The following is a 10875-nucleotide window of genomic DNA, read 5'->3' as shown; positions in this document are numbered from 1 at the left end:
AAGGAGAAGATTGTGGTATGGGCCAGGCGCGTCGTTCAAGCAAGGACTTGCCTTACTGGGAAGCAAATGATAGAAAAGCTAAGTTGCCAAAGTTTGAGCAATCACTTTTTTTAAATTTTTTGAGTTATCTTCCTCGAACGACCCTATTTTGTATGGAAAACCTGTGCGCGGAGGAACCAACTCGTGGCTAGTTGCGCCCTTACTTTGTTTCGAGTCCGCTCAACAGCTTAAGCATGCTGCATCTAGTCACGACAAGGTTTCTTGTCGGAAGCAGCGCCGCCAGCAGGCTGCTGAAGTTCCGCACTCAGCGCTCGCGGCTCGGGCGCCTGCGCTGACAAGTTCCCTAGAAGCGTAGGGTAATAACATACAAAGGAAGGAATCTAGTAGAGGAAATAACGTTGCAATTGATAAACAGAAATAAAGTTATATTACAAAGATAACTTGTCGCAGCTCTAACAGACTGTTCTCATAACATGACTAGCAGCGACAAGGGAAAAGAAGAAATGGGCGGCCTAATCTACGCGTCCGCCCTCGACTCGCTTGATCTCGCTCACCTTGTCCACAATGGGTGCGACAAGGGCCTTGAGTGCATCCAGATCGGCGTCAGGCGGCAAGGATCGGAGGACGTTGGTGAAGCTGAGGCCTGGATTGCGGAAGGCTACCTTCATCAGCACCTTCTGGAGAACCCCGGCGCAGATTTTGTGCGACTCATCGGCCAGCTGCTTCGGGATCCTCTCCCGGAGCCGCTGGAGTGCCGTCGCCACGCCCTTGAAGAATAGGCTGAGCTTGGCGCTGGGTTGAAGGCTCTCGTCGGAAGGATACCCAAAGTCATCCATCCCCAGCTGCGCCAGCTCCTCGTTGATGACGGCGGCAGTGTTCACCAGACCCTCGGTCCAGTGCTCCACTGTGTCTTTGAAGGAGTTCTGGGTGACTGCAATGCTCTCCAGCAGCGCCGCGTCAGCCTTGACCTTCTCCGCCAAGGTCTTCTCCCGCTCCTTGGCGGCCTCCAGCGTCTGCGTCAGCGTGGCCAGCTTCAGCTTCAGGTCTGCTTTGGAATCCTTGGCGGCGCTGAGCTCCTTGCCCCTCTCAGCGAGAAGGCCTTGCAGTTCACCATGGGCGGCAGCATCCTTCTCGCGCTCACGCTTGAGAGTGGCAATCTCCTCGCCGCTCTTCCCAATATCGGCCTCTAGCCGCGCCACCTTCTCCTCTAGCTCCTTATTGGCGGCCTCTGCAGTTGCCGCGGCATCCTTTGCCTCCTTGAGCGCCCCGCCAAGTGCTCGCTCACGCTCGGCGAGCTCTTCCTCGTAGCTGTCGAGGTGGGCCTTTCGCTGCACTAGCTCGCCTTCCCGCACGGACTGCTTCTCGGCAGCAGGCCTTTGTTCCTCTTCAACCTCGGCCTTCTCGAGAAGAAAGGCCGTGCGCTCCTCGTCTACTCGCTCCCGCTCCTGCGCCAGGGATCGAAGAGCTTCTTGATTTTGTCCCCGGAGCTCCTCCGCGCGCTTCTCCATGTCAACTCCCGCCTTCGCGACAAGCGCTTCCCGGGAAGCCAGCTTGGCTTGCCGGGTGCGGTAGAGTGACAGCAGCTTCCGCAGTAGCTGCTCCTCCTCAGGCTCGCCGCTGCTGCTGCCGGGCGCGTCGACCAATGACAGCCCGACGGAGGCGAGCACCTCCCCCTCAAAAGTCTCCCCCTCGACCGGCGCCCTGGAGCTCGACGCCCAGGGCAGCTTGATGAAGATGTTGTCGCCGACCTTCAAATAGGCGCCGGACTGGGGCTCCTCGGAGCCCGGCTCCGCAGAAGCGGCAGAGGGTTCGGCGGTCGGTGCAGCGCCCGGCACTCCTGCGGCCTCAGGGTCGTCAGTGCGATCGCCCGACCCCTCGCCGGCTTCCGCAGCAACAGCCCCGGCGGCCTCCTCGCCGGTGGTCGCATCAGCACCGGCACTTTCCTCGCCGGGGCCCTCAGTCTCCATTGGCTCAGCCGAAGATGGGTCTGAAGAACGAAGAGGGGAGGAAAATCAATCAAGAATCCAAGAAAGGAAAAACGAAAGAAGCAGAACCCAAGGGAAAGTTTCTGGGCAAATGGATTACCTGCGCCAAGATCTTCAGTTGCGGCCGCGGTTGCCGCAGGATCAACAGTGTCATGCCTTGCCGGAGAGTCCCCCCTTGCCGGAGAGCGCTCCCTTGCCGGGGACTCCTCCCTTGGCGGAGCAGTCGAAGCAGGTGGCACTTCAGGATCGGCCTCCGGGCGCTCCTGATGAGGCTGCTCTGCTCCTGCACAAGTCAACAAGCAAGATATCAACAAAGGAAAAGCACTCAAACGCGCCCGACAGCAGAAGGATAAACTATGAACTTACGCTGGGGGCTGCGCTGGGGGCTGCTCCGAGGGGTGATTGCCGGGTCCGTCAAGGTGGTCTCGGACCCACCGCCTGCCGACGCGATGGGATCACCTCGATGACGATCACCGCGGCCTTGGCCCTCTTCGCCGCTCTCTGGGCCAGTGTTCTGAAAAGAAAAGAGTCCAGATTGGAGCAAGTCAGATACAAGATATAAACAGCAAGATTGAAGGATTATAAGGGCACCAAAGAAACTCACTCTTCTTCCTCCTCATCGGAGCTGAGCGCGGAAAGATCGAAGTCCGGCCCTCCTCCGGTGCGGCGAGGTGGAGGAGTAGGATCCCTTGCCCGCTTGGCGGGGGCAGTGGCGGTGGCCCGGGAAGGTCCCGCTCCAGTTGCCGCTGTTGCGTGAGGCGCTCCCGCGGCAACATTGCTTGCCGCGGTAGAGCGCGTCGCGCGGCTCGGTGGCTGTGGAGCCGGCTGCCGCCCTGCTGCGTCCCCGGCCCTATGAAGGCGCCTCCTTGGCGGGAACGGGGGCTCCGCCTGCGGCAAGCTCTCTGAAGGTTCAGCCTCGTCCTCGCCGGCCTCGCTCGACTCGGCTTCAGAACCGGCAGGCTCCTCCTCGCCCATGAACTCCGCGCGTTCGGCAAGGTTTGCCGCCTCTGCAGCTTCCGCCTCCTCCACAGTGAACCCAAACACACCCGCAACAGCTGCAGCCGCAGCCTCTTCCGCCCTAGTAGCGATGAGTTGCAGCTCCTCGTCGGTGGTGTCACGGGTGAGGCTCTTCTGCTCGTCGGCGCGGACTGACACTTCCTCCAAGGTGTCGAAGAACGCTCGCACAACGTTGTCCGCAGGCTCTTGCCAAGTTGGGACGATGCCGTCTGAATCGCACAACGGCATCATGGCGCGGATCCGGTCAAGCGAAGAGTTATTGCACAAAGGAACTACACCCCTCGGCAATGTGAATGGGTGCTGGGGGTCGCGTTTGAATAATTCCAAGAGCATTGCGTCCAACTCCAAGACAGTGAAGTTGTAGTTGAGGCCCGGCCGTAGCCTCATGATGTCCGCTGAATTCTTGAATTCCCAGGCGGGCCTCCTCCTCTCCTGCAGGGGGGCAATGCGGCGGCGGAGGAAATCTGCCCCGACAGCACCTACGGTGAGCCCGGCAAGCCTGAGGCGAAGAATCCTAGTGATGGCGATCTTCAGCCTCTCGTCTTCCGGGGCCATGTTGCTCCAGTCATTGCCGCGCACTATTGGAGTTTGGCGCACGGCGGTGAAGGGCTGCGGATCCTCCTCGACGATCCAACACCACTCCGCTCTCCACTCCTCCCACTTGCTGCGAAGCTCACCCTCCAAGTACGCCTCTTTCTTTCCGACTCTCGAGACCTAGGCAATCCCTCCGGCAAGCGGTTCTCCTCTCTCTACCTGAGGTATGAAGAAGTGGCGGAAAAGGGCTACACTAGGGTGGACTCCGACAAAGTTTTCGCACAAGTGTGCGAAAACCGCCATGGTCAGGACAGCGTTGGGGGTGAAGTCAAGGAGGCGGAAGCCATACGTGTTCATAATGTCACAAAAGAATTCCGAGAAGGGCGGGCAGAGCCCGCAGTAGAAGAATAGCGGGAAGAACGGGTACCCATTTGGAGCCGACTCCGAGGCGGCGGCCGGGAGTACCCTCGTGCGCGGATGCGCACGCGTCTCCGTCGCCCAAAAGAGGTAGAAGTACTCCCTCAGCTCCTGCACTCCGAGCTGGGGGGTGAAGATCGCCCGCTCCTTCCGCAGCGCCGCGAGCCGCTGCGCCACGGCCGACTTCACGCCCTTTCCCTTGTCGGCTTTCGGGGCCATGGCGGAGGTGGTGGAGAAGGTCGACGGCGTGGTGATGCTGGTGGTAATGGGGGGGGGGGCGGAGCGCTGCTCTCTCGGCTTCGAGAAGAAGAGGGGAGTGGCGGAGTTTGTGAAGAAGGAGTAGCAGCAAGCAGCGAGGGAGAACGAACTGCCCCTGTTTCCTCTGCTTATAAAGAGGGACGGGGCGGACGTTTCGGCCTTCCGCTTAAACAACCACCCACGATCTCTCCCACGATGCCGCATTCAACGCGTGCCGTTATGGGAGAGTGCGCTGGATACGGAACAAGATTTGGCGTGGCCCAGCCCGCGTGTGCCCGTGCACTGTATTGGGCCTGGCCCAACAGCGCTCGGCACCGTGTCTGGCCCAAGCCCGGGGGCTCCTGTCGGTGTACTAGATTAGGGGTACCCTAGTACCCTGAACTTGTGCACGGGCAGTTGCAGCACCCCGCGGCAGAGGCTTGCCGGGCGATCGCCAAGATCCCCCAAGGTTCCCTTGGAGCCATCCAAGAACAAAGTATTTTAAGCTAAGGAGACAAGACCCCGGCAAGAGGAGCTTGCCGGGAAGGCCAACCAAGGCGCTCCAATAAACTTGCCGCGACGCGCCACGCGCTCCGGCAAGGCAACAAGGCCCTGACAAGAGGAGCTTGCCGGGAAGACAAACCAAGGTACCTCGAAGCCCGGTGAGCGACAAGCTTCCGGACCCGACAAGATAACAACAGCGGCAAGGCGCTTGCCGCGGCAGGCGGCCACTCTGCGTCCACGCTCCAGCGCATCCACCAACGTGTCGCTCTGGGGGCCCCTCCGGACGTGCGTGGCGGGAGGCTGTGCAGCCAGCGGTGCGCAGTGGCATGCGAAGCTGACAAGATCGCCATCGTGGCGAACGGTGGCGCCCCTAACGGTCCTTTTCTGCACTGTTTGGGCGACTCAGACGGGCATTTAATGCCCTTGTCCCCTGCCGTCAGGGTTAGGTAGGGTGCACTGTACAAGCAACTGTATCAACTACCTTGCTTTTTACGTTTTTACCCTCCTCTGCGTTGCCACCTGTCGGTGACCCCTTTAGCATATAAAAGGAGGCTCATGCGCAACGTAGGGGGGGTTCGGCTCATGGGTTCGAAGCCTCAGACAGTTTGCTTCGATCCATCCGTAGCCCAGAGAACATCACACTTTCGCTTTGGAGAGCAAGAACACCAGATAATACAACCAGACAACCAGCAGTAGGAGTGTTATCTCTCCGGTGAGCTCCGAAGCTGGGTAAACTGCTCGTGTGCCTCGCCTCGATCTGCTCTTCGTGCGATCTCCGCCCCCCGCCGAACCGAAAGGGGCCCGGTCCGCCGGCCCCATAGGTGTTCGAGGATCAGTTTCCCCGACAGTGTTTCACAAGGTAATGTCACCACTTCTGAAAATTACGTGTCTACTATTGGTGTTAAGATCTTGCTCCAAATTCCCATGATCTAATTAGTGTTTTATGCAGAACAACACTTTTGGGTTTTGGGTAATCTCTCAATAGTTTTGAAATGGTAATCTTGCCTGACAATTGAATTTTTGAGGTTGTACTTGCTAATTATTGACCGGTTGCAACTAACTACAATACATATATGCCGCTTAACACAGAATATCAAAGTTGTTGACGCAACAAAAGCAATTGGTGCCACATCCAGTTCGTCGGATGATGTAAATATAGTGGTTGACATGCTTAGTTGTTCCACGTCTGTTACATATTAATAGTGTGGTTTTTCTAACTGTAAAATTTGGCAATTAGAAGAAACCTTTATGGTGGTTTGCTTTATTAGCTGTATCAAATATTCAACTCCTTAGTATAAATCAGATGGGGACTTTGAACATAATCAGTTTAAATAATGACGTACTTTTGTATTGTTATTTTCTTCCTTTATCTCCTTGTATGACTGATCATGTTTTGCTTAATTGAACACCATATATGTATATAAAGTTTTCAACTTTATTCATGTTCTTGTGTTCTGGTTATACTTCCCAGGCTTTGGAGTTTTCTCTGATAGCAAGATGGTTTTTGGAAAATATTTACCAGGAACTTCAGCTAGGCATGAAACACGTGAAAAGTGGAAATAAGATGTGCGAACAATCATCTATGTTTTGGTAACCATGCTGATGAGGGGGGAGCTGCCATTGAGGCATGTTTGGCCGATCGTGGTCCATTAGGGTTTAACTACATAGGAACATGTTATCTTACAATTAGTGTGCTTTTCTACAATTAGTGTATTTGGCCTTGATAATTGAATATACATGGACATGTTATCTTACAATTAGTGTGCCTTTTCTACACCTTTGTGTAAAGGGTGGAGCCTACACAATGCCTAATGAGCCATGCTTTTTCCCTCCCAGTAAAATGCTCTATTTTCAAGTGGCATCATACAGCGAAGGAGGGGGTCTGGATCAAGAGCTGTAATGTTGCTTGTGACGACATGTCTAGCACTTGCGCGACCCTGGATTCTGGCTTCTTGCAAGTAAGCTCCTTTTGCTGGACTCTCGCTTCTTCTTGCAAGTAAGCTCCTTTTGCTCTTCTATGCCCCCCTCCCGTGAGAATCTCTGGTTGGATTTGGGTAACCAGACCCCAAGAGATGTAATCATGTTTGGATAAGAACTGTGCATGCTAGCTTGATTTAGTTTATAGGAGTAAATTTTATAGATGAATTCTGTATGCTTGCTCGATGGTGATACATGCCATATCTCTGGATTGACTCTATGAGGTAGCCATTAACGTCTGAGGTTTCACACGGAAATGAGTTTGTTGCATTCTCATGTTGAAAAGAATTAAAGACACCTAGCAGAATATGATGTAAAAGTTTTTAGTTCTTATTGGGCCCGTCCACCTATCAAGGTTTGCTGAAAGTTATCAACTTGCTTTGTAGGCTTTGTATCATGTATCTTTGTTTGTGCAAGAAATCCAATTGGAATTGGTCTGTTGTCCTACGCATGTACTTTCTTTTATTGCTTATATATTTCAACCACTTACTTATGTTGTCTCTTAACCATTTCCGACGGCTCAGGTTGGCCATACTATTGTGATAATCTCGGCCAGGATCATTCTTTATATCATGTTGGATCATCTTGGAGTTCGTAGAGCCATTTACCGTCGAAAGATGTACTCATAGAACATAATCAGTGTGATCATGCTTTTCTACACTTTTGTCCTGAGCAATGGGATATGTATTCTGTACTGTATGACTACCCTCTAATGCACTACTCAACCTTCAGTCTCTGTATGTACAAATGACTTTGATCTAATTGTTATGAATGACCTATGGAGTGTTTTGCTTTCTATATAAATAACTTGCTTTAATTCTGATTTATCATATTGTGTAGCTTTTGACCTATTCCTTTTTGCCAAACTTGATGTGTCAAGCTTTGAGCTACTATACTGACAGTGATGGTAAAATTCCAATATACTCTCCTGCAGCATGCTCATATCACCTACTAATCCACAAGTACATGTTCTATGTAAGATAAACGCTCTCTTTGCTAAAAGCATGGGCTCTGCATTATGTTCCTACTTTAATTACTTTCGCTCTTATATTTGGTATCGAACTTAATGACGAGTGGTTATCTTTTGTGGTCTTATGAACATGCTGAATTTGATGTTGCCTTATAGTCCTATGCCGATATTGAACTCCATTATCTCTTCTGTCACAAACAAAAGTTTTTTCTTCACTTCATTTTGTTACCATGTTTGAATTCATACGCTAAACGTAAATTCCTACTAACTTGCCACTACTTGTTTCATCAAAACATTGGGACCGGCACCCTAGCGCAAAGGCGCGATCCTGATCTAGTACATAGGAAGCAAGAGCATAACAGGACAACAGGCAGAGCTAGACGCATTCTAACACGGTGCTACACAATACCGGCGAAGGGTGATAACATTCGGGAAGTTTTCCCAGAGTTAGGCATTTTCGGACAGATGAAACGGAAGGGAAAGATTGCATGTTTGCTATGATAGGGGCATGTGACAGATGAACGGACCGCGTATTCGGATTCGCCTCATCGTTCTCAGCAACTTTTATGTAGAAAAGTTTTTCATCCGAGCTACGGTTTATTTTATATGATTTTTCAAAGTTTTAATAATATTCTGAAATTTATTACTAATTCAAAATTGGAATTATGATGTCAGCCTGACGTCATCACGACGTCAGCAGTCAACCCAGCCAGTCTAGGTCAAACCTGGCGGCTGGGTCCCACCAGTCATAGACAGTGGGTTAAACAGAGTTAAAAAACTAATCTAAACATAGTTAGTTAAACTACTAGGCCCACATGTTAGTGTCTAATTATGTTAACTAAATTAGCTTAGTTAATTTCGTTAATTAGGGGGCGATGGGCCCCATCTGTCAGTTGCACGGGCCGGTCCAGTCAGCATGGTGGACCGGGCAACAGGCTGGTCGGACCCCTTGGGCCCACGGGTCAGCGACCCAGGGGTGGCCCCAGGCCGGCTGGCCTCGTCGGAGTTGCTCCGGCGAGCTCCAACGCGGCGGCGAGGCGCGGGTGAGCTTCGGGTTTCGCCCACAGGGCATCTCCGGGGCTGTGGTTAGGTCCGTTCGAATGGCCAGTCCACACCGCGTCGAATGGAGGTGGTGGCGTGGCCGGGGACGACCGGGAACGTCACCGGCGGCGAGTCAGGTGGTGGTGGGTTTCCGGTGAGCGGCGAACAGGGGGCTGCAGGGCACGGTGAGCCGCGTGCGTGTGCTTGTTGGGATCTAGGCGAAGTGGCGAGAGAGTTGCGCACGGGGCCGATGTCATTTGGTCGCCGGAGCATCGCCGACGACGAGCTCAGGCGGAGCCGCATTCGGGCATGACGGGGAGGAGGAGCTACGGCGGTGGAAACGCGCGAGGAAGAGAGGGGAAAGAGGCCCGTGCTCATGTTGGTCCTATAGGTGTGCTCAAGTGGGCTCGAGGAGGGCTCGGTGTGGCGGATTCGACGGCGAAGCTCGTCGGAGCAGAGGAGGAAGACAACGACGTAGGGGATGATGCATGGGCGCTCCTGCTTGGGTGATTCATCGGGGAGGAAGAGGAGGTCGAGGCGGTCCTTGGCGCGGAGGCGAGGCGAGGCGGTGTCGGGGACCGCGTGCATTACGGCGGCGGGGCCACGGCGGCGCTCGGATGCGATGGGGATTGGGAGAGGCGGAGAGGGCAAGCAGCAACTCGTGGGGAAGGGAGGGAAGATCTCTCGGGGGGCATGGGGTCAACGCTGGTGTCCTTATCCTCCCCGCGGCGCCTGTAGCAGTGTGGCCGGCGAGGTGGGTTCGGCGGTGATGCCCCTGTTGCGGTCTGAGACCGAGGAACATGGCGGGGGAGGGGGAGAGATTGGTGCGAGGGGGGCAACTGGGCTGGCTCGGGTGGGTTAGGTGGGCCAGCCCAGGTGGGTTCGGTCCAGGGAGGGGGTTGCTCTCTCTCTCTCTCTCCCTTTTCTTTTTCTTAAGCATCAGTTTCAAATAGCTTAGGCCATTTAAATACTTAAAAAAAATAGGTTCACCACAAATATTCATTGTGGATTATTTGGCACAAGATGAACATTTTAGTTTACTGCTTGAAGAGATAATGTGTTTTACTTTATTTTAAATTTTGAATTTGGACCGGATTCGAACCAACGCGAGTTTTAACAACAGTAAACGCGGTGACGTGGCATCATTAGCAGAGGTTACTGTAGCTTAACTATCCGGGCGTCACAATTCTCCTCCACTACAAGAAATCTCGTCCCGAGATTCAAGGGGTGGAGTAAGGGGAAAGACTCGGGAAGGACGGAGCTCGTCACATGATAGGTACCTGGGGGCTATCTCATTGAATGTGGCATAGAGGCATCTCTCAAGTTAAAATTGAAGAAAGTCATCGAGAGCAAGGTAAGAAGGTGCAATAAGAAGGTTCAACCGGGTAGGCGATCGTTCATTGCCTGAAATAGATGGTGAAAGGGGTTCAGAGCAATGGGAATAAGTATTGTGTTTGATACCAGAACAGATCACAAGGAACGTGGCCCGTGAATTACATACAAGTGCAATATGGTGATACAAGTGCAATATGGATAGTAGATAAAGGTTTTTGTAATCTGAAATTATAAAAACAGCAAGGTAACTAATGATAAAAGTGAGCGTAAATGGTAGGAAACAAGGCCTAGGGTTCATACTTTCACTAGTGCAAGCTCTCTCAACAATAATAACATAGATAGATCATATAACAATCCCTCAACATGCAACAAAGAGTCACTCCAAAGCCACTAATAGCGGAGAACAAACGAAGAGATTATGGTAGGGTACAAAACCACCTCAAAGTTATTCTTTCGGATCGATCTATTCAAGAGTTCGTACTAGAATAACACCTTAAGACACAAATCAACCAAAACCCTAATGTCACTTAGATACTCCATTGTCACCTCAAGTATCCGTGGGCATGATTATACGATATGCATCACACAATCTCAGATTCATCTGTTCAACCAACACAAAGTACTTCAAAGAGTGCCCCAAAGTTTCTACCGGAGAGTCAAGACGAAAACGTATGCCAACCCCTATGCATAGGTTCATGGGCGGAACACGCAGGTTGATCACCAAAACATACATCAAGTGGATCACATGTATATCCCATTGTCACCACAGATAAGCACGACAAGACATACATCAAGTGTTCTCAAATCCTTAAAGACTCAATCCGATAAGATAACTTCAAGAGGAAAACTCAATTCATC

The 10875-nt window shown here is 52.5% G+C and overlaps 1 long non-coding RNA gene and 1 pseudogene across 2 annotated transcripts in view; both read left to right on the top strand.

The window, feature by feature from the left end:
- LOC119291635 overlaps positions 1-7501 on the top strand; it is a 19676-nt gene extending 12175 nt beyond the window's left edge. The window contains exons 5-6 of one of the 2 annotated variants that reach the window (XR_005142576.1): positions 6531-6690; positions 7196-7501. This is a non-coding gene — a long non-coding RNA (uncharacterized LOC119291635). The remainder of the gene's footprint in view (positions 1-6530; positions 6691-7195) is intronic. The other variant, XR_005142577.1, reaches the window with a different exon arrangement.
- A 1263-nt stretch (positions 7502-8764) lies between these two features.
- LOC119292853 overlaps positions 8765-10875 on the top strand; it is an 82867-nt pseudogene continuing 80756 nt past the window's right edge.

The sequence above is a fragment of the Triticum dicoccoides genome, chromosome 4B, assembly GCF_002162155.2.
Source record: "Triticum dicoccoides isolate Atlit2015 ecotype Zavitan chromosome 4B, WEW_v2.0, whole genome shotgun sequence".
Lineage (NCBI taxonomy): Eukaryota > Viridiplantae > Streptophyta > Magnoliopsida > Poales > Poaceae > Triticum > Triticum dicoccoides.
The sequence above is the reverse complement of the archived record's forward strand: the minus strand, read 5'-3'. Positions and strand labels throughout refer to the sequence as shown.